At 43.3% G+C, this 24,939-nt stretch overlaps 1 protein-coding gene across 1 annotated transcript in view; it reads left to right on the forward strand.

Moving 5' to 3' along the window:
• Positions 1–24,939, forward strand: part of SLC23A1 (solute carrier family 23 member 1) — a 479,920-nt gene that overhangs the window by 333,548 nt on the left and 121,433 nt on the right. The window lies entirely within an intron of this gene.

The following is a 24,939-nucleotide window of genomic DNA, read 5'->3' on the forward strand; positions in this document are numbered from 1 at the left end:
TTCTGGTTCTGGTGAAAGGGCCCATTCTCCGGAGGATTCTATTTAATCTGGGAGGTATGGGTATTTTGGTGGCCATTTTGAAAATGTTTCGGCCAAGAACGATCCCTACTTCGAACAAGTTCCAGTGAGCCACGAGAAGGGAATCCCTGGGTGAAAGTGCAGCCTACAGCATTGTCTAGAAGCAGGTGCCTCTCACCTTCCGTGACAGCTCATGGGGCAACAACATTATTAAACGGATAGATCTAACAAGAATACCATTAGTATTCATTTGACTGCCTGATTAAGGCATTTTGAAGAAAGTATTAGAGACCATCAGGCTTATTTACCTTTTAATTTTCTCACTGACAACAGTGAAGTAGGGATCGTTCTTGGTCCTGAGGAAGTAAGCCAAGGGGATGGCTTCTGCAACATGTTGACCTTGTAGAAAGTGACTCATTATAGTACACCATCTACACCTCCCCATTTTTACAATTTCCAGGTAAGACAGTAAAGTAATTTTTTCTACTAGCCAGGAAATGTTTAAATATTTAATGTAACTATTTTTCATGACCCTACCTCCCCATGCTCTACACATAATCCTTATCACGAATAAAACTGCTCCAGCGTCTACATAGGTCGTGGCACGCCCCGCCCCATAGAGGGTTGGGAAGACCCCAATGATGAAGCATGACACTGAATCAGGTTTCAGTGTGTGAGGGGTATTTTACAATTTCAATAGGACTACCCTTCTGAAATCAATGAGAAGGTGCTTGATTTTTCCACACCATCCTTTTGATAAAACACATTAAGATATCTAGGTATCAAGTACAAAAACGGTAGAATATTTGTGTTGTAAAATATTCTTCCTATTAGACTGAGCCCACAAGTCCAAGGAACAGGCATGGATCGCCTCCATAGATATGGAAAAGGCATTTGACACACTTGGATGGGAATATCTGCAGAGCTACTAGGTTGCGGTATAAGCCCCCAGTTTTTACAGTGAATCAGGCTTCTATACACTGCGTGAACAGGCTGCATAATCTTGGAATCATTCATTACAGTGCGCAGCACCAGGCAGGGTTGCCCTCTATCACCCATAATCTTTGCTTTAGCGATGCGACCCTTGGCCTGTGCATTGCGCCTCCAGACACCCACCTGGGGCATTAAAGCATACAACCAATGGCATATAATCTCAGTGCAAGCAGGTGATGCACTGTTATACCTTTGCGACCATCAAACAGTACTTCACGATCTAATGGACTTGCTGGACTGTTATGGGCGCATCTCTCGCCTCAAGGTAAACTGGGGGAAATGGCTCTTGTTCCCTGACTCCTGGACAGTGCACTCTTCTGCCACACTCCACACATACCTGGACTTGGGAATCCTTCAAGTACCTGGGAGTACAAGTATATCACTCACAAGTAGATTTAATCTACAGCAACCTGGGTAAGACTATCACTAACGCTCGCTCTTACTTGCCGTTTTGGACGGAGCTGCCACTCTCACCCATGGGACGAATAGCCATCCCCAAAATGCTATTGCTACACAGGTTGCTGTACCTCTTCACTGCCCTGCCTTTCTCAGTACCTGACAAGCTATTCCACAATTTTAAATCACTATTAGCATCTTTAATATGGGGTAAGGGCAGAATTAGAGTTGCCCTAATGATGTTTTACACTCCAATCGTGGAGGGAGGCCTGGAAACACCTAATCACGAATACTATTACGCTGCTGCACAGCTGCAATTGCCAATACGGTGGCTGACAGGCCGCAATACTGCCGAATTAGGATACTTGGTGTATGGCCTACACCAATCCACGTTGCTGGACTGGCTACTTGGCCCCGAAACGACAATCTCGAAGAAGCCAGGCAATGTATTGATGTCCATGGCCCGCAAATGTTAGATCTGTTATCTATGGGTCAGACAGTCGCCACCACCCTACGCCCGACCTACAACTAGGAGTAAGCCCTGGATCTACCACCAAAGTTTCACGCCTAGAAATGACAGAATGGTCCGCAGCACGCCTCAGTACTTGGGGCTACTTGTTTGTTGACTCGTCTTTATGCGAGTTCGAGGCACTAGTGGATGATTATGGTATATCCCCATGCTCATTCCTAGTTTATGCCTCACTCACTCGTCAATTATACAGGACATGGGGCATTAAACATGACAAACCTAAGACATGTTAAGTTATGTTATGTTAAAAAATGTATACAGGGCACGAATAACAGTAGTTTCTTGGCGCTAGCAAACGATAAGGAAACAGAAGCATAAGTCAAGGAATAGCCAGGTCTTGATGGCTTTTCTGAAAAGCGTTAGGGACGGCAGATTTCTGATGTTGAATAGGAGGCAGTTCCAAAGCCTTGTAGCTCTCACCACAAATCTTCTACCACCCCAGCGTGCTTTGAGGATTCTCTGAGAAAGTATCACTTTTGCCTCTTGTGATATCAAGCATCTGTTTGGAGAGTACCAGTACAAAGAGTGTTTCAGGAACTGAGGGCCAGTCCCGTCTAGTGCTTTGTAAGTAATACACATATTTTTAAAATTGATCCGACTTTTAATTTGTAGACCGTGTAGGCTCTGGAGGTGGGTTTCCACCGACTGGAATTTGGGAATTCCCAGGAGAAGCCTTGCAGCCACGTTTTGGATCATCTGGAGCCTACGTAATTGCTTCATGGGCTTACCAAGTTATAACCCATTATCGTTTTCCTGCTTTCTATTGGGATCAGAGGTAGGATTTTCTTAATTGTTTTAAGCAGAAAGAAACATGATGACGAAACTGCCTTAACTTGAGCTTCAAAATCCAGTTTCTGGTCTATCATTACACACAAGTTCTTTACTTTGGGGACTGGGATAGGTGCTGATCCCAGGTCATCTGGTCACCAAATCTGGGACCAGGAGGGGGGAAAATTACCGAACAGAATCACCTCTGCTTTCCCAGAATTTAGTTTGAGGCAGGGCGAGCTCATCCATGAGCTGACTGCTGTCATACAGTCCTTAAACCTATTTATTGGTGGTACTGTATTTTTACTGATGGTTACCACAATTTGGGTGTTATCTGCGTATGATGTTAATGCCATTCCAAAAGATCTGATGAGAGCTGCCAGTTCCAAGACATGTATATTAAAAAGTGTAGGACTTAAAGAAGAACCCTGTGGTACCCCACATGGGGGTGTAAAAGACAGGGAGGTGAAATTACCCAACGCAACTGATTGTGTCCTATCCACTAAAAAGGAGGAGACCAATGCCAGTGCCTTTCCGATAATACCAAAAGAATTAAAAAATTTGAGCAGCGTTTATGGTCTACCGTATCGAAGGCCGCTGACAGGTCAAGCAGGACAAGTGCTGCAGCGCCCCCTGCATCTCATACTGTTCTCATTTCATCTGTCGCCTTTATTAGCACTGTTTCAGTGCTAGGTTCTGCCCTGAATCCAAATTGCACCTTATGCAGCAAGTTGTGTTCACGTAAATATGATGCAAGGTGGATGTTCATAACCTTTTCAGCCAGTTTGGCTGGGACTGGAAGGCGTGATATAGGTCCATAGTTGCCTGGGTCTAGTGCATCCAGGTTGGCTTTTTTCAAAAGAGGTAGAATTGAGGCTCTCTTCCATATAGAGGGGAAGACACCTTCGGAGAACATGGAAAAATGGCAGTAAGGCTAATTCCAAGGATTTCCGGGGCTTGTTTGAATATCAAAGGAGGGAATGGATTGTGGGGTGAGCCTGATCTTACTTTGGAGATAAGAGCAACTGTCTTGTCAACAGTTACTGCTGTGAATTCTGCAAGGATGGGGCAGTTGAGTGTGAGACACATGATGTGTTGTGATTATACGAGTTTGCTTCATTGCCAAAGGTGGTGAAGATTTGCTCTACTTTGTATTGGATGTGCTGGGCTAGTGCATCATAGAATTCCTGAGAGTGGTCACACCCCTTTCTTTCGGGGTGTAGAATGTTTGGTTACCACCCGAAAGAGCTCTTTGTAAGAATTTTCTGCCTCCTTGATTTGTTTTGAAAAATAGGAAGCCTTATCTGACAGGATCAGTTTTTTGTAGTCTGCTAAAAGCATTTTGTATTACCAATTCCTGTTCATCATAGATTATTCCCCAACATCTTTCCTGTCTTATGCGCTCCTGTTTTTGAAGTCTAACAGTGTCTGAAAACCAGGGGGCAGATAGAGTAGTCCTATGGCTTGAGGATTTTTTTTTTAAGGGGAGCTATCAGATTGGCAGTTGTTGTAAGCCACTATTAAAATGGATAGAGGCCTGTTCTGGTTCTGGTGGTCCTTTGGTAAGTAATTGTTCAAGGTGGAATTGAATTTGGTTGTTATCTACCTGTTTCCAGTTACGATATGAACCAGCTGTCTGGTTGGGTTGCCTAGGTTGGTCCTTGAGTGATTTATCAAGCTCGAAAATAATAGCACTATGATTGGTCCAACTTAATGGTAGAATTTGCTTGGTCTTGAGTGCATTATGTCTAGAAAAAATCCCATCCAGAGTATGGCTGGCCAGGTTTGTTGGGCCTTTAACCCCTTGATTTAGCCCAGCAAGTATCATGGTGTCAAGTAACAAGATCGTGTTTGTGTCCATGTCCACGTCTAGATGAAAATTAAAGTCACCGAGTATTGTGAAATTGTTCTCCAGCGCACACGTTTCAAGAAGTGTGCTAAGGAAAGTCAGGAACAATTTTTTTCTTTTCCCCTGGTGGGCAATAAACCAGTATTCCTTTGAATGCAAGACAATTAGCTGGTTTAAAGCTAAAGGATAAGTCCTTACAGTCCTGGGACGGGACGGACTCAAAGGAGGCTGGCAGATTATCTTGATATATAATAGCAAGACCACCCCCTTTTTTTGCCTGCTGTCTTGTCTAAAAACTGTGTAGCCAGGAGGCACCGCTGTTTAGAAATCCGGGCCTTATTACACACACCGTGGAGTGGGGAAACAGGCAATAATCATGCTATATACCTCTCGAAGACTGAATGCCGGATCCTCCTTATTAACACTTAGGGAGTACTGGGATGAGGCATTATCAATCATATTAACCGACAAACAATGGGAGCAGTATATAGGCTCCCCAAAGACAATATCTAAAAATGCCAGACTAAAATACACTCAATTCAAATAACTTTATCAAACATATCTTACTCCCCACAGGCTAGCACAAATGTATGGGACTTCTTCCGATATATGTCCTCGCTGTCACAACCCAGAAGCCACGTTCATACATATGGTTTGACCATGTCCCCAACGGATGGCGGATTGGAGAGAGGTGGCTGCCACACTCTCTGAAGCCACAGACACGTCGATTGCAGCGCAGGGCCTTCACTTTCTACTGGGCATCACCAAACGTAGTACACAGCTTAAGACCAGCTTAAGACCATTAATACATTCCTAGAACTTGTGCTAGGATTAACAAAACCCCAACTGACAATGTCCTGAAAGTCACACTCTGCACCTCAAATCCATGATTGGCTTATAGATCTTCGTGGAACACTAGTGGCCGAATATGAGTTACAAGTAAAAGAAAGGGAGGCCTCCTAACCAGTCCAATGGGGGACAAGGAGGGAAGAAGTAAAGAACTTAACAAGTCCCAGTAGTCAACTCTTGAAGAGCCTTTTTGTGTGTCACCCTCGTAACTCAAAATGCCAACAGAATAGAAAAGTGTACCATTTACGACATAAAATGAAAATAAAGAAATTTCTCACTAAATAAATAAAACATATATTAGTTCGGTAAAAATTTTTTGCACAATGTATTACAAATCAATAAAATCAGTGATTCATCACATCAATACAGTGCCATATAGTTAAAAAAGTTTTCATATTAAAAAGAGGTGCCTATACCAATATGTAACAAATAAAAACTTATAGGGTTCACAATTAACAGGATAATCAGAACCACACAATTCAGAGTTGTCAAGGTTGTCGACGCAGCGTTTTTGTGTATTGCAATATCACCTTCCTCAGGAAAAACAATTCTATACAAAAAAAGGGGCGTACAATTAGATACATCTTCAGATTTTAGTTGAACAAAGCACAATTCTTTTTCATTTGACTAGGCACCATCATTTTATTCAAAGAGTCTTTTCTACATAAGTATACTTTCCTATTTGTGTGTGGCATTTGAGTTACAGTGGGCTATACATACGGGATCCTGACTAAGGGGCCGATTATGATCGCGGACGGATTTGCGTCCGTCCGCGATCACTGAGGAGGAGGGGACGTCCGCATAGGCTGCGGAGTCCCCTCCTGTGCGATTAGGATGTGACCGCCACCCTGGCGGTCACATCCTCTATTTTTAACATTGCGGCGGGTGCGGCTTCAAGCTGCACCCGCGGCAATGTTAAAAATGCAGTCATTGCATTTGCATGCAGAAAGAGGTAGGCACCTCGCGGTGCCTGCCGCTTTCTGCATACAAATGCAGGGGGGTACCATAGGTACCCCCCATGTGCACCCCCCACCCCCCCTTCACCTAGGGGGCCCGCAATGGGCCCCCGCAGTGAAGTTACACATGCTTTTCCACAGCGGAAAAGCCGCCGCGGAAAAGCATGTTTTGCATCCCATCCTAATCTGCCTGACGGTGTCTGAGAGACATCGTCACCAGATTAGAGCTTTTCCGCCGCGGTTGTAAGCCAGCCGCGGCGGAAAAGCTGCGGACGGAAACAAGGACCCACCAGCCATCCTAATGTGGCGGTGGGTCTTTGGTCAGTCCGCTGCGATTTTTCCGCATCCTCTGGGCCGGCGGTGGCTTCCGCCGGCCCCGAGGATGCGGAAAAACCGCAATCCTAATGAGCCCCTAAGTGACATCAAATCACTCTAAGGTAGCTTTTATAAGGATAAACCATTATGCATACCTGCAGATGTTTAATTATGCCCCGCTTTTCAATTGGAGGTTTGTACGTTCGTATCGTAGAACAACGACTAGACGCTCTGGTCTATCAAGGCAAAAAATATAAAATTCCTTTCTGGAAGGGGCACAAAATGACAGGAGATGACTATCAATTGGGTGGTCGCTTAACATTGGTTAATAGCTTCTCAATGTCTCTACGATTTAATATTACCTGTGCATTTCAGGAACTTAATGATGAGGAAAGTGCCGGAGGGGGGCCACCGTTTATAAGGAATATCTCTATAAGGAAACATATACGTATAAATTAGGATGTAGTGTGCAGTGGATGATACTGTCTGGAGTATGAATGTATAGACTTAACCATACGGCTAATCATACTTCAGGTGGTACGTGCAAGAGTTATAAGCACATAGAAACTACAAGGTGGTCCTTATGTAAAGGAAACTAATGTGGTATGGTTCTTATTGATTATGTAAAACACGGTACTCACCCTCTGGGCAGGGATGAATGGCCCTCACAGCAGCGTGACTGGATTCTTTTATCTTCTACCAGAGTTAGAATACTGTGTTTATGGTGATTCTTCCAATTTCACCTACAAAAGGTTAGATCATTTGTATCTCTCTTGTTTTATCTTCATAAGGTAACTTGCGCATGTGCTTAATTTTACATCATTGCTATATAGATTTGCGGTTTCTACGCTAATTTCTATTATAATTTCAGGTATGTGCTTGACTGCGATGTTATTTTCACTGCAGCGTTTTTTGTTACAAGTATACCTCCCTTTACAGTGATGTAAGGCTCAGTGTTTTTATTTACTTACACTGTGCCGCTATGCATGGCAAACTGTATAAGACGGATATTCATTGAGAGAATTATACAGATTTTGAATTATTTAGTAGGTATAGTCTTATGAATATTGCATGGTTCTTATCTTTCCTATTTCAATGTACCCTCACGTGCTATTGCCATCATTCGCTTAGGCAATGTTAATACAAAGGTGTTGCTAGGTTTGAGGAGTAGTTTGCGTTTCGGTGTCTTTATCACACATCATGGATTCAGAGAGCTGCCTGTTTACCATCCAGCTGGCCCCAACTACCTCACTGGCAGGCCTCCTGGTGTACCGCCCCCCGGATACTCTGGTCCCTTCGTTAGCACCCTACTAGAATCCATATCAACTTTGGCCCACTCTACACCCAACTTCACTGTGCTAGGGGACCTCAATATTCACTTTGACGATCCCGCAGATACAGGGGCGGCTGATCTGATTCTAGATCTGGCCTCCTATGACCTCCAACTGGTCAATACTGGAGCCACCCATATCAAGGGCCACCTGTTGGACCCAGTTTTCACAAATGTCCATACCCTCCAGGCTAACCCTTCCTGCCCCCTCCCCTGGACGGACCACTTTTTAGTTCCTCTCTTTTTGCCAGGAGAATTCAAGAAGCCACGTACGCCTGCCACGTATTCCCCGGACAGGACATGGTCCAGACTCTCCACAGAGGACTGGGCCAGAACCCTGCAATCAACGACCCCAGCTCCCTCAGGGGATCCTGTCATAGCGGATAGCAATTTCAGGAAATGGATCTCCAACTCACTCGACTCTATCCTCCCTATAATAACCCGCGAAGATAAAAGCGGAAAGACAGGGTCAGCCCCCTGGTTCAGCCCGGAACTTAGAACCCTCCGCAAGGAATGCAAAAAAGCGGAGCGATTGTGGAGGAAGGACTGGCTCCACTCTAGCAAAGATTCCTACCGGAGGACGGTACGAGCATACAAATCTGCTCTGAAACTCACTAAAGCCTCCTATTATGACGACAGAATTAAAAATTCTACTAACTCCGCAAGAGAATCCTTTCTCATTGCCAAAGAACTTCTAAAAATACCACAACCCCCTCCACTAACCAGGACCCCACCGGACAGGAGCAATGAACTCGCAAAATACTTCGACTCCAAAGTCTCCCACATCCTAGCCTCACTCCCACAGCTACCTAGCAAGTCACCACACTGGGACAAGGCTGCGCCTAATACTTGCCTAGGAGGCGCCCCCTGCCCTCAGCTAACCGCTTTTAGGGCGGTCTCTTCGGACGAGGTTGGAAAAACTCTGGCTAAAATGAAAAGTGGCTCTCCGTGTGACCCTGCTCCCATGAGGTTTCTGAAAGCAGTCGCCCCTGTGATAGTACCCCCTATCCTGGAGCTAATCAACACCTCGCTGTCCCAAGGCTCCGTCCCTCCCAGCTGGAAGGGGGCGGTAGTCAAAGCCCTTCTTAAAAAGCCCCAATTGGACCCCACTGATCTGGCCAACTATAGACCGATCTCGCTCCTCCCGGGCATCAGCAAAATTGCCGAAAAACTGGTTAATGTCCAGCTCTCCCAGTTCCTGGAATCCAATAACCTGCTGGTTCATTCCCAAACTGGGTTCCGTCCTGGCCAAGGCACGGATACCGCCCTCCTCGCCGTCATCGAGGAGGCAAGGTGTATCCTAGATTCAGGGGGGTCAGTGGCAGTGATCCTCCTGGACCTCAGTGCAGCCTTTGACACGGTGAATCACCGTGTCCTGCTTCATCGGTTGGCTAGGGCGGGACTTGGGGGCACAGCATTGGCTTGGATCTTACTTTGGAGATAAGAGCAACTGTCTTGTCAACAGTTACTGCTGTGAATTCTGCAAGGATGGGGCAGTTGAGTGTGAGACACATGATGTGTTGTGATTATACGAGTTTGCTTCATTGCCAAAGGTGGTGAAGATTTGCTCTACTTTGTATTGGATGTGCTGGGCTAGTGCATCATAGAATTCCTGAGAGTGGTCACACCCCTTTCTTTCGGGGTGTAGAATGTTTGGTTACCACCCGAAAGAGCTCTTTGTAAGAATTTTCTGCCTCCTTGATTTGTTTTGAAAAATAGGAAGCCTTATCTGACAGGATCAGTTTTTTGTAGTCTGCTAAAAGCATTTTGTATTACCAATTCCTGTTCATCATAGATTATTCCCCAACATCTTTCCTGTCTTATGCGCTCCTGTTTTTGAAGTCTAACAGTGTCTGAAAACCAGGGGGCAGATAGAGTAGTCCTATGGCTTGAGGATTTTTTTTTTAAGGGGAGCTATCAGATTGGCAGTTGTTGTAAGCCACTATTAAAATGGATAGAGGCCTGTTCTGGTTCTGGTGGTCCTTTGGTAAGTAATTGTTCAAGGTGGAATTGAATTTGGTTGTTATCTACCTGTTTCCAGTTACGATATGAACCAGCTGTCTGGTTGGGTTGCCTAGGTTGGTCCTTGAGTGATTTATCAAGCTCGAAAATAATAGCACTATGATTGGTCCAACTTAATGGTAGAATTTGCTTGGTCTTGAGTGCATTATGTCTAGAAAAAATCCCATCCAGAGTATGGCTGGCCAGGTTTGTTGGGCCTTTAACCCCTTGATTTAGCCCAGCAAGTATCATGGTGTCAAGTAACAAGATCGTGTTTGTGTCCATGTCCACGTCTAGATGAAAATTAAAGTCACCGAGTATTGTGAAATTGTTCTCCAGCGCACACGTTTCAAGAAGTGTGCTAAGGAAAGTCAGGAACAATTTTTTTCTTTTCCCCTGGTGGGCAATAAACCAGTATTCCTTTGAATGCAAGACAATTAGCTGGTTTAAAGCTAAAGGATAAGTCCTTACAGTCCTGGGACGGGACGGACTCAAAGGAGGCTGGCAGATTATCTTGATATATAATAGCAAGACCACCCCCTTTTTTTGCCTGCTGTCTTGTCTAAAAACTGTGTAGCCAGGAGGCACCGCTGTTTAGAAATCCGGGCCTTATTACACACACCGTGGAGTGGGGAAACAGGCAATAATCATGCTATATACCTCTCGAAGACTGAATGCCGGATCCTCCTTATTAACACTTAGGGAGTACTGGGATGAGGCATTATCAATCATATTAACCGACAAACAATGGGAGCAGTATATAGGCTCCCTAAAGACAATATCTAAAAATGCCAGACTAAAATACACTCAATTCAAATAACTTTATCAAACATATCTTACTCCCCACAGGCTAGCACAAATGTATGGGACTTCTTCCGATATATGTCCTCGCTGTCACAACCCAGAAGCCACGTTCATACATATGGTTTGACCATGTCCCCAACGGATGGCGGATTGGAGAGAGGTGGCTGCCACACTCTCTGAAGCCACAGACACGTCGATTGCAGCGCAGGGCCTTCACTTTCTACTGGGCATCACCAAACGTAGTACACAGCTTAAGACCAGCTTAAGACCATTAATACATTCCTAGAACTTGTGCTAGGATTAACAAAACACCAACTGACAATGTCCTGAAAGTCACACTCTGCACCTCAAATCCATGATTGGCTTATAGATCTTCGTGGAACACTAGTGGCCGAATATGAGTTACAAGTAAAAGAAAGGGAGGCCTCCTAACCAGTCCAATGGGGGACAAGGAGAGAAGAAGTAAAGAACTTAACAAGTCCCAGTAGTCAACTCTTGAAGAGCCTTTTTGTGTATATCACCCTCGTAACTCAAAATGCCAACAGAATAGAAAAGTGTACCATTTACGACATAAAATGAAAATAAAGAAATTTCTCACTAAATAAATAAAACATATATTAGTTCGGTAAAAAATTTTTGCACAATGTATTACAAATCAATAAAATCAGTGATTCATCACATCAATACAGTGCCATATAGTTTAAAAAGTTTTCATATTAAAAAGAGGTGCCTATACCAATATGTAACAAATAAAAACTTATAGGGTTCACAATTAACAGGATAATCAGAACAACACAATTCAGAGTTGTCAAGGTTGTCGACGCAGCGTTTTTGTGTATTGCAATATCACCTTTCTCAGGAAAAACAATTCTATACAAAAAAAGGGGCGTACAATTAGATACATCTTGAGATTTTAGTTGAACAAAGCACAATTCTTTTTCATTTGACTAGGCACCATCATTTTATTCAAAGAGTCTTTTCTACATAAGTATACTTTCCTATTTGTGTGTGGCATTTGAGTTACAGTGGGCTATACATACGGGATCCTGACTAAGGGGCCGATTATGATCGCGGACGGATTTGCGTCCGTCCGGGATCACTGAGGAGGAGGGGACGTCCGCATGGGCTGCGGAGTCCCCTCCTGTGCGATTAGGATGTGACCGCCACCCTGGCGGTCACATCCTCTATTTTTAACATTGCGGCGGGTGCGGCTTCAAGCTGCACCCGCGGCAATGTTAAAAATGCAGTCATTGCATTTGCATGCAGAAAGAGGTAGGCACCTCGCGGTGCCTGCCGCTTTCTGCATACAAATGCAGGGGGGTACCATAGGTACCCCCCATGTGCACCCCCCACCCCCCTTCACCTAGGGGGCCCGCAATGGGCCCCCGCAGTGAAGTTACACATGCTTTTCCACAGCGGAAAAGCCGCCGCGGAAAAGCATGTTTTGCATCCCATCCTAATCTGCCTGACGGTGTCTGAGAGACACCGTCACCAGATTAGAGCTTTTCCGCCGCGGTTGTAAGCCAGCCGCGGCGGAAAAGCTGCGGACGGAAACAAGGACCCACCAGCCATCCTAATGTGGCGGTGGGTCTTTGGTCAGTCCGCTGCGATTTTTCCGCATCCTCTGGGCCGGCGGTGGCTTCCGCCGGCCCCGAGGATGCGGAAAAACCGCAATCCTAATGAGCCCCTAAGTGACATCAAATCACTCTAAGGTAGCTTTTATAAGGATAAACCATTATGCATACCTGCAGATGTTTAATTATGCCCCGCTTTTCAATTGGAGGTTTGTACGTTCGTATCGTAGAACAACGACTAGACGCTCTGGTCTATCAAGGCAAAAAATATAAAATTCCTTTCTGGAAGGGGCACAAAATGACAGGAGATGACTATCAATTGGGTGGTCGCTTAACATTGGTTAATAGCTTCTCAATGTCTCTACGATTTAATATTACCTGTGCATTTCAGGAACTTAATGATGAGGAAAGTGCCGGAGGGGGGCCACCGTTTATAAGGAATATCTCTATAAGGAAACATATACGTATAAATTAGGATGTAGTGTGCAGTGGATGATACTGTCTGGAGTATGAATGTATAGACTTAACCATACGGCTAATCATACTTCAGGTGGTACGTGCAAGAGTTATAAGCACATAGAAACTACAAGGTGGTCCTTATGTAAAGGAAACTAATGTGGTATGGTTCTTATTGATTATGTAAAACACGGTACTCACCCTATGGGCAGGGATGAATGGCCCTCACAGCAGCGTGACTGGATTCTTTTATCTTCTACCAGAGTTAGAATACTGTGTTTATGGTGATTCTTCCAATTTCACCTACAAAAGGTTAGATCATTTGTATCTCTCTTGTTTTATCTTCATAAGGTAACTTGCGCATGTGCTTAATTTTACATCATTGCTATATAGATTTGCGGTTTCTACGCTAATTTCTATTATAATTTCAGGTATGTGCTTGACTGCGATGTTATTTTCACTGCAGCGTTTTTTGTTACAAGTATACCTCCCTTTACAGTGATGTAAGGCTCAGTGTTTTTATTTACTTACACTGTGCCGCTATGCATGGCAAACTGTATAAGACGGATATTCATTGAGAGAATTATACAGATTTTGAATTATTTAGTAGGTATAGTCTTATGAATATTGCATGGTTCTTATCTTTCCTATTTCAATGTACCCTCACGTGCTATTGCCATCATTCGCTTAGGCAATGTTAATACAAAGGTGTTGCTAGGTTTGAGGAGTAGTTTGCGTTTCGGTGTCTTTATCACACATCATGGATTCAGAGAGCTGCCTGTTTACCATCCAGCTGGCCCCAACTACCTCACTGGCAGGCCTCCTGGTGTACCGCCCCCGGATACTCTGGTCCCTTCGTTAGCGCCCTACTAGAATCCATATCAACTTTGGCCCACTCTACACCCAACTTCACTGTGCTAGGGGACCTCAATATTCACTTTGACGATCCCGCAGATACAGGGGCGGCTGATCTGATTCTAGATCTGGCCTCCTATGACCTCCAACTGGTCAATACTGGAGCCACCCATATCAAGGGCCACCTGTTGGACCCAGTTTTCACAAATGTCCATACCCTCCAGGCTAACCCTTCCTGCCCCCTCCCCTGGACGGACCACTTTTTAGTTCCTCTCTTTTTGCCAGGAGAATTCAAGAAGCCACGTAAGCCTGCCACGTATTCCCGGGACAGGACATGGTCCAGACTCTCCACAGAGGACTGGGCCAGAACCCTGCAATCAACGACCCCAGCTCCCTCAGGGGATCCTGTCATAGCGGATAGCAATTTCAGGAAATGGATCTCCAACTCACTCGACTCTATCCTCCCTATAATAACCCGCGAAGATAAAAGCGGAAAGACAGGGTCAGCCCCCTGGTTCAGCCCGGAACTTAGAACCCTCCGCAAGGAATGCAAAAAAGCGGAGCGATTGTGGAGGAAGGACTGGCTCCACTCTAGCAAAGATTCCTACCGGAGGACGGTACGAGCATACAAATCTGCTCTGAAACTCACTAAAGCCTCCTATTATGACGACAGAATTAAAAATTCTACTAACTCCGCAAGAGAATCCTTTCTCATTGCCAAAGAACTTCTAAAAATACCACAACCCCCTCCACTAACCAGGACCCGACCGGACAGGAGCAATGAACTCGCAAAATACTTCGACTCCAAAGTCTCCCACATCCTAGCCTCACTCCCACAGCTACCTAGCAAGTCACCACACTGGGACAAGGCTGCGCCTAATACTTGCCTAGGAGGCGCCCCCCGCCCTCAGCTAACCGCTTTTAGGGCGGTCTCTTCGGACGAGGTTGGAAAAACTCTGGCTAAAATGAAAAGTGGCTCTCCGTGTGACCCTGCTCCCATGAGGTTTCTGAAAGCAGTCGCCCCTGTGATAGTACCCCCTATCCTGGAGCTAATCAACACCTCGTTGTCCCAAGGCTCCGTCCCTCCCAGCTGGAAGGGGGCGGTAGTCAAAGCCCTTCTTAAAAAGCCCCAATTGGACCCCACTGATCTGGCCAACTATAGACCGATCTCGCTCCTCCCGGGCATCAGCAAAATTGCCGAAAAACTGGTTAATGTCCAGCTCTCCCAGTTCCTGGAATCCAATAACCTGCTGGTTCATTCCCAAACTGGGTTCCGTCCTGGCCAAGGCACGGATACCGCCCTCCTCGCCGTCATCGAGGAGGCAAGGTGTATCCTAGATTCAGGGGGGTCAGTGGCAGTGATCCTCCTGGACCTCAGTGCAGCCTTTGACACGGTGAATCACCGTGTCCTGCTTCATCGGTTGGCTAGGGCGGGACTTGGGGGCACAGCATTGGCTTGGATAGAGTCCTTTCTATCTGGCCTTTCGTTCCAGGTCTGGGATGGCAACTCCCGCTCCGATTCTATGCCTTTGACTAGTGGGGTGCCCCAGGGTTCCTCACTTAGTCCGACTCTTTTTAACGCCTATATGGCTCCTCTTGAGGACGTTGTGGCCCCCTTTGGCATCAAGATTGTGAGCTAAGCAGACGACACGCAACTGGTCGTCTCGCTCGCACATCTTGACCAATGCCCAGACAATCTCCTGCACTGCCTCCAGGAAATCCACCTCTGGATGTGCGAGTCCTCACTCAAACTCAACGGGTCCAAAACTGAAGTTATGCTGATGGGCAAGAAATGGACAGCAATCCCACCATCAGTTTGGCCCGATGTCATGGGTGAGGTGCCCGCCCCTAAGAAGGAAATCAAGAGTCTAGGGGTCTGGCTCGAACCTGATCTGTCTATGAAAACTCAGGCATCTAAAACAGAGGGAACTTGCTTTGGACATATGCGGTCGGTCCGCAAGATCCTGCCGATGCTCCCTCCCCAATCTAGGAAACTCCTGGTGCAAGGACTTATCCTTGCCCGATTAGACTACAGTAACTCTATCTATTTAGGAGCCCCCGAATCTACCCTGGGCAAGCTACAACGAACCCAAAATGCGGCTGCCCGGATGCTAATGAATCTTCCCTCTAGGGCCTCAGCCAGGCCAGCACTCAAGGCTCTCCACTGGCTGCCAGTGCGAGAAAGGATCAAGTTCAAGGCTTTGTGCACCGCTCACAAACTCCTCAATGGACAAGGTCCCTCCATTCTGGGAGATATGGTTACCCCGTACAAAGCCTCGAGATCCCTGCGCTCGGACAATGAGCGACTTGCTAATGTCCCTAAGTTCAGGAGGGCACGCACCGGAGGCCGTCGCTTTTCAGTAATAGCATCCTCATGCTGGAACTCGCTCCCTCGCTACCTGCGGTTGGAACCTGTCTACCTACGCTTCCGCAAACAGCTTAAAACTCTGCTGTTCCCCAAATAAGCTCCTTCCTTTCCCTCTGGCCAACTCAAGTTCTTACAGCGCGGGGATGCCTCCGGGTCACCAGGTGCTCTACAAATCGTTAAATAAATAAAGAAATAAATATTTACACTGTGCCGATACGCAAAGCATGCTGCCTGGGTCGGACATTAATTAACGGAATAGTACCGGTTTAAAATTCATTTAGCAGATATATTCTCACATTATTTCATGGCTCTTGATCGCTAATTTCGGTACAACCCTCCCGAACAATTGCCATAATTAGCGTGGGCGATGTTGATACTAGGGTTTAGGTTTGAGGGGCAGTTTGCATTACAATAAAGCTCTCACGAAAAATTGACATGTTTAGCATAGCCGATACTGGTACACAGATGGAACTATGTTTCAGGGGTAGTTTGCGTTTCGAGATCTAGTCATGGGGGAATACCGCTTACCTGAAGGTTTGTATTCGGCCTCCCTGCACCCCTCACGGCTCCTCGCAATCTTGATTCAATCGGCGTTTGTTCCTCGCATTCGGTCGTTTATGCTTTAAAGGATTTCTCGCGGGTTTTTTCAGCGGCGTACTTACGCTGGACGTAATTCTGACGCAAATCGTCATTAATGTGCGACGCCCGTTTGTATGAACTACAATTGTAGTTTTCAATACAATGTATCGTCTTTGCATATTGTTTACGCGGTCATTCTTAAATGTGTGACACGCGTTATTTTGTCTACCCAGATAGTTCTATATGCTCTTTATTATCACCACATTTCTTGGGTTACTGTAATTATTTTCGTTATACCAAAAGCGGATATCTAAATTATAATTCTAAACAATGTGTGTTTTTTATAAAACGTACATCCTTAATTTTTTTAAAATGTAACACCGCGATATGCACCAGTCGGGTCAATACTTATTGTCTATGCATATGATGATTATTTATACATCCTAACTAAATTGTAGCGTAAAGTGCCTGTATTCATTTCTATTAGGTGCTACCAGGTCGCTCTTATGGTTCTGTCCTATAAAGGGAGCATTTGGCTTACAGTCCCACAGTTCGTGTGGATCTTATCCGGGATTATGTTAAGTTTCAGGTCTTATGATCTGTAGGGTATGAGAAAACTTCATGGTCCCTGGTCTGATGTTATTAGAAATAGTCTCTATTTGGCACTGCCAATACGATATAGTGGTTCAGTCCTTCAGGAGGAGCATTTGACTTACACTCCCACAGTTCTTATAAGTATCATAAGGGTTAATGTTTTGGTTTAAGGGCTTATGATCTTTAGGCTATTGTCAAACTTAATGGTGCCTAGACTGGTGTTATTAGAAATGATTTTGGCACCTGGGAATAGGTTTACAAGATCTTTTCCCAGTCCTCTCTGGTGTTAAGTCCTTCCCTAACTGAATTGAATCTGGACATGAAGAATTGTTCGTGTTTTTTTCGTTTAATGTCGGTGTTGCCGCCTCTACTATTTTGAGTGGTTAGTTCTAAACCACACCACCGTAGGTCATCTACACTATGTCCTGCTGTCTTCCAGTGGTCTGCTAGGGGTGCACCTATTTTGTTGCAGCGTATGGCAGATTTGTGCTCATTTATTCTTAGCCTGATTTCACTGGATGTTTCTCCTATGTATATCTGATCACAAGGACATTTAATCAAATATACCATATTTTTAGATCTACAATTCATGAATGATTTTATTTTATGTTTACTTTTTTATGTTCAATGCAGTGACCCTTGATTATATTTGTACAGTTTGAGCAATTGCTGCATGGAAAAGTACATGAAGGGAGAGGGTTCTTATCTATCGTCAGTTGGGTTCTCTTATTATCTTCCCTGTAGGTATGGACTAAGCTGTTCCTAATAGTCCGATTACGTCTGAACGCGAACATTGGTTTCGGTATTTTGTCTTTATTCTTTTTGGTTACTAGATTCCAGTTGCGATTAATGATGTTTTTTATTTTATTGCTTGCTCCACTAAAATTACTGATAAATACTAATCTGTTGTCCATCTGATTTTCTTTGGCTTTATCATTAAGGAGATTCTCTCTGTTAAAGTATCTAGCTCTTTTGAAAACTTGTTTAACCATCCGTTTTGGGTAACCCCTATCGATGAGTTTGGTAGATAATACTTCTTCATGCTTTATAAAATCGTCATTCTGTGTGCAGTTTCGTTTCAGTCTTAAAAACTGTCCGAAAGGAATATTGTTTTTCTGACAGGGGGGATGGTGGCTTTGATAGTGGAGCATGGTGTTTCTGTCTGTTTTTTTAGTAAAAAGTTCTACTTGTAAGTATCCATCTTTATGTTTAATTATAATATCTAAGAATTCACATTTTTGTTGATCATAGTGGCTTGTGCATTTGAGATTCTTGTCACCTAGATTTAACCAGGAGATAAAATCTTCTAACATATTTACCGGTCCAGTCCAAATAAAAAAAAACGTCCTCTATATATCGGGACCAACCCGTTATGTTTTCAAAAAAAGGTGCAACAGAATTAAATATATGCTTCTCTTCAAATTGTGCCACGTACAGGGATGCCAGACTGGGAGCACAGGTTGCTCCCATGCTGGTGTCTTTTGTTTATTTAAAATATTCTTTATTGAATAAGAAGATATTATTTTTCAAAACAATGGTCACACAGTCAATGATAAATGCTTCATGAGGAGTTGGGTCTCTATCACTTTGGCATAGGAGGCTTTTAATCATCTCTATTGTGCTGTCTTGAGGTATGTTCGTGTATAACGCCTCTATATCTGATGTTACTAAATATTGTGTATCTGGGTTGAAAGGTAAGTTCTCTACTTTTTTAATAATAGGCAGCCGTATCTTTAATATATGCCTTCTGGTTAATTACATACGGTTGTAGGAAAGTGTCAGCATATATGCTGAGGGGCTCTGTGAGAGATCCTATGCTAGACACTATAGGTTTCATCGGTGGGTCCGTCGGATTCCTATGGACTTTTGGTAGGTCATATAGTGCGGGCACTGTTGGGTTAGTGTTGGGTAAAAATCTATACTCCTCTTCACAGATTACGTCATCCTCTTTTGCAAAATCTAACAGTCTTTTGATCTTAATTTGCAGGGCAGACCAATCTTTCTTGTTTGCCTTTTGATAATGATCTTTATTATCTAGGAGAAGTGTTATTTTGTCATTATATTGTGTGGTTGACATCACTACAATACTACTGCCTTTATCTGCCGGTTTGATTGTTAGCTCCAGGCAGTTCTCTAATTTACTAAGGGCCTCTTTTTCATCTTTTTTCAGATTAAAATTAGTCCAATTTATTTGGTCCAGTACGTCAGAGACGCTCTTGGCGACAGCTATTTCAAAGGCTTCATTCTCTTTATTCACTTGTGCAATGTGGGGAGTCCAAGTAGATTTTGGTTTAAGACCTGATTTGTGAAGAGATGGGGCTCTATCTTTGTCTTCGAAAAATGATACAAGTCTAATTTTTCTAAAAAACCTTTGTAGGTCCCTTTCCAAGCTGAATCTATCTGCCGGGGATGCAATCGCATAACCTAAACCTTTTTCAAGTAATTTTATTTCTACAGGTGATAGTTCCATATTAGAAAGGTTGATTACAGGGGCTTTGTTTAGATGTCCCATGTTTTGTGGCTCCTGGTGTATGGTCTCTGTTGGAACTGAGGTTGAGGCAAGTATTTGCCTCTCCCTCTGCCTCTCCCTCTCTGTTGGACAAAATTATGTCTTTGCTCTAAAAAAGAAAGGGATGAGGGGTCCCTGTTGGGGCCTTTGGAGGTGTCATTATCTTTGCCAGAATTTCTGTTGTCATTCTGTATTTCTGGTTCACTGTCGGAGCTAGTGTATGAAGTATCGAAAAATCTGACCTTTTTTTGGAAATTGTGTCCCTGGTGTTGTTGCCAGGGTTTACGATATTGAGGAATTTCTCTAGGGCGTTCATAGTAATCTTTTTGTAAATATGGATAAATCAGTTCTGGGTTGTATTTGGTAACATCTTTTCTTAATGTATTACTTTTTTTGTTAAACAGATAGTCCCTATAGCCGTCGACATCCTTTTGAATGTCTTCTAACTTTTTGATGGCATCGTCTAACGCCGTACCTTCAGTTAGTTTCTTTTCTAGATCCTTCAATTCTTGTCGCTCAACTATTAGTATATCGGATGCTGTTTCTATTATTAAAAGCATCCAATAACGGCTGCATCTATTGGCGACTAGGGTCCATTTTTCTATGAATTTATAGTTCCCAATAAAGATCCCTGGTTCATTTGTTACCTGAAGTCCCTTAGGGATTATTCCATTTTTACAGTAATCAATTAGAAAATCGGAATGTAATTTGGTTCGTATTATTTTTTTCTTGGTATTCCATAAGTTACGCCACTCTTCCTCTCCGGTGTTATTAATTTACGCGGATGAGATATTTTTAGTGGTTCCATTAATTATTTTATTGAATTGATCCTCGCTGTAGCTGAGGATTTTGATGCCTTCCATATTGGCAGCTATGCTTTGCTAGGTGTGAAAAACACCTCCCCGGTTAACCAACCGTGAGTCACAAGTAAAAGAAAGGGAGGCCAATGTGTGTTTTATAAAAAACACACATTGTTTAGAATTATAATTTAGATATCCGCTTTTAGTATAACGAAAATAATTACAGTAACCCAAGAAATGTGGTGATAATAAAGAGCATATAGAACTATCTGGGTAGACAAAATAACGCGTGTCACACATTTAAGAATGACCGCGTAAACAATATGCAAAGACGATACATTGTATTGAAAACTACAATTGTAGTTCATACAAACGCGCGTCGCACATTAATGACGATTCGCGTCAGAATTACGTCCAGCGTGAGTACGCCGCTGAAAAAACCCGCGAGAAATCCTTTAAAGGATAAACGACCGAATGCGAGGAACAAACGCCGATTGAATCAAGATTGCGAGGAGCCGTGAGGGGTGCAGGGAGGCCGAATACAAACCTTCAGGTAAGCGGTATTCCCCCATGACTAGATCTCGAAACGCAAACTACCCCTGAAACATAGTTCCATCCGTGTACCAGTATCGGCTATGCTAAACATGTAAATTTTTCGTGAGAGCTTTATTGTAATGCAAACTGCCCCTCAAACCTAAACCCTAGTATCAACATCGCCCACGCTAATTATGGCAATTGTTCGGGAGGGTTGTACCGAAATTAGCGATCAAGAGCCATGAAATAATGTGAGAATATATCTGCTAAATGAATTTTAAACAGGTACTATTCCGTTAATTAATGTCCGACCCAGGCAGCATGCTTTGCGTATCGGCACAGTGTAAATAAAGACACCGAAACGCAAACTACCCCTCAAACCTAGCATCACCTTTGTATTAACATCGCCTAAGCGAATGATGGCAATAGCACGTGAGGGTACATTGAAATAGGAAAAATAAGAACCATGCAATATTCATAAGACTATACCTACTAAATAATTCAAAATCTGTATAATTCTCTCAATGAATATCCGTCTTATACAGTTTGCCATGCATAGCGGCACAGTGTAAGTAAATAAAAACACTGAGCCTTACATCACTGTAAAGGGAGGTATACTTGTAACAAAAAACGCTGCAGTGAAAATAACATTGCTGTCAAGTACATACCTGAAATTATATTAGAAATTAGCGTAGAAACCGCAAATCTATATAGCAATGATGTAAAATTAAGCACATGCGCAAGTTACCTTATGAAGATAAAACAAGAGAGATACAAATGATCTAACCTTTTGTAGGTGAAATTGGAAGAATCACCATAAACACAGTATTCTAACTCTGGTAGAAGATAAAAGAATCCAGTCACGCTGCTGTGAGGGCCATTCATCCCTGCCCATAGGGTGAGTACCATGTTTTACATAATCAATAAGAACCATACCACATTAGTTTCCTTTACATAAGGACCACCTTGTAGTTTCTATGTGCTTATAACTCTTGCACGTACCAACTGAAGTATGATTAGCCGTATGGTTGAGTCTATACATTCATACTCCAGACAGTATCATCCAATGCACACTATATCCTAATGTATACGTATATGTTTCCTTATAGAGATATTACTTATAAACGGTGGCCCCCCTCCGGCACTTTCCTCATCATTAAGTTCCTGAAATGCACAGGTAATATTAAAACGTAGAGACATTGAGAAGCTATTAACCAATGTTAAGCGACCACCCAATTAATAGTCATCTCCTGTCATTTTGTGCCACTTCCAGAAAGGAATTTTATATTTTTTGCCTTGATAGACCAGAGCGTCTAGTCCTTGTTCTACGATACAAACGTACAAACCTCCAATTGAAAAGCGAGGCATAATTAAACATCTGCAGGTATGCATAATGGTTTATCCTTATAAAAGCTACCTTAGAGTGATTTGATGTCACTTAGTCAGGATCCTGTATGTATAGCCCACTGTAACTCAAATGCCACACTTTGAAACAAATAGGAAAGTATACTTATGTAGAAAAGACTCTTTGAATAAAATGATGGTGCCTAGTCAAATGAAAAAGAATTGTGCTGTGTTTAACTAAAATCTGAAGATGTATCTAATTGTACGCCCCTTTTTTTGTATAGAATTGTTTGTCCTGAGGAAGGTGATATCGCAATACACCGAAACGCTGCGTCGACAACCTTGACAACTCTGAATTGTGTGGTTCTGATTATCCTGTTAATTGTGAACCCTATAAGTTTTTATTTGTTACATATTGGTATAGGCACCGCTTTTTAATATGAAAACTTTATTAACTGTATGGCACTGTATTGATGTGATGAATCACTGATTTTATTGTTATTGATTTGTAATAAATTGTGCAAAAAATTTTTTAACGAACTAATATATGTTTTATTTATTTAGTGAGAAATTTCTTTGTTTTCATTGTATGTCGTAAATGGTACACTTTTCTATTCTGTTGGCATTTTGAGTTACGAGGGTGACACACAAAAAGGCTCTTCAAGAGTTGACTACTGGGACTTGTTAAGTTCTTTAGGAATATGAGTTACTACATAGCAACATCCCAGGGCACCCTACTCCCACCAAATACCCAGATTGGAAAAATATTTAACATTCATAGAATCCAAATTTGGCTATGACCCCTCCAGCCCGGGGTCTTCATTGGATCAATTTAACCCCCAACAGATGGTGTCCCACTACTTAGAGACTTTGCATATGCCAGTGTCCGCCACTTCCCCCTCCCCCTCTCTCTTCCACCACTCTACTACCTTTGTAGGATATGCATACAGTGCAGCATCATTCCTGCACCCACACAGACCTACCACACTCAAACATACCTCAGTGAGCAGGCGGGATGGGCCCAGCCCGCATCACCCACAATAGGATTGCACATATAATGCACACAACTTATCACGACCAACAGTGTCAGTCCATTTAGCTACTTTTATCAGTACACAGCAGGTACTAACACGTTTAAACTTTTTGTTGCACTGTTATTGATAACCATGATTGTACATACTATTGTCATTGCTAAATCTCCAATAGGTTTGACCAATGCAGCACTTATAAGGTCCAACACTATTATACTGTCATATGTATCACTTGACTTGTCCTTGTAGTTTGTACGCTAAATTGGAAATCAATCAAAATAGAACGTAGCTTTTCAAACTTGTCCCAGTCCTGTCAGAGCAGCCTGTGTGCACTAGAAGAAGTAGATGACAAAAAGATAATCAAATACTTAAAGAACCTTGCAGGTGTTGGAGTGAAAGAAGTGATAAATAAAATATAATAAACTGATGAAGTGTAGTACCGTCAAATCAAGGAAACATTAGAAGCCAAATTCAATCCAATGCCGAATGTCATGTACGAAATGTACATTTTCAACAAAGCAAGACAGCAAGCTGGTGAAACGATGGATGAGTTTGTTGAAAGGCTTGATGCCCTCATTAAGTACTGCAAGTTCAGTGATTTTAATCACAAAGAAGCCATGCATCTGAGAGCCATCAATGGTTGCCTATCCAATTTGGTCAGACGACACATGCTAAGAGAGATACTCAGTCTAGAAAAGGTACTCATGGCTGCAAGAGTTGAAGAACAGGCACATAAACTGGCTCCTGGAATGGAAGCTGGAACCACCCAGAATGAATCAGCGCTGATCATAAAAAGTAAGCCAAAGCACAGAGTAGAGGCCCAAAAGTCAACGTCTCTGAAGAAAAATAAATTGTGCTTCTGCTGTGGATTTTCATTTCCACATGAAGGTAAATGTCCTGCCGTCACATTAGACACACATGCAAAGGCTGTGGGAAAGGAAACCATTTCATAACATTTTGCAGAGAAAAGGAGAAACCAAGTGCCTCACGACAAGAATAAAAAATGGGTGCCAGAAAGTTCCAGAAGCAGTCTAGCCACACTCCCAAGGCCAAACGGCAACATCAAGTAGAGACTAAACAAAGTTGATCATCGCCAAATTCATCTTCCAAAGGCTCTTCAATGCCATCATCGAGCGACAGTGAAAAAAATGGTTGTGCAATGGTGATGTTGACCTTAGAATGATATGCACATGTTGTATTGCCTGCTTGCAAAGAAAAACAAAAGTCAATGAGAGATTCATAGACTGTGGTGCATCGATCAATATCATCCCAGCAGAAAAATATAACAAATTGTCTCCGAGACCACGTCTAACACCATAGGAAACAATGGTGTGCACATGGGCTGCTGTCACGCCATTGCAAAATCAAGTGTAATTTGTAGTGAACATGAGGCATAGGAAAACGAGAATAAAAGTTCCAATCCATATCCTCCAAGGTACTTTGTCGAGCGTCTGTCTACTCAGTTTCAGCACTGCTGTTGAAATTTG

The sequence above is a fragment of the Lissotriton vulgaris genome, chromosome 7, assembly GCF_964263255.1.
Source record: "Lissotriton vulgaris chromosome 7, aLisVul1.2, whole genome shotgun sequence".
NCBI lineage: Eukaryota > Metazoa > Chordata > Amphibia > Caudata > Salamandridae > Lissotriton > Lissotriton vulgaris.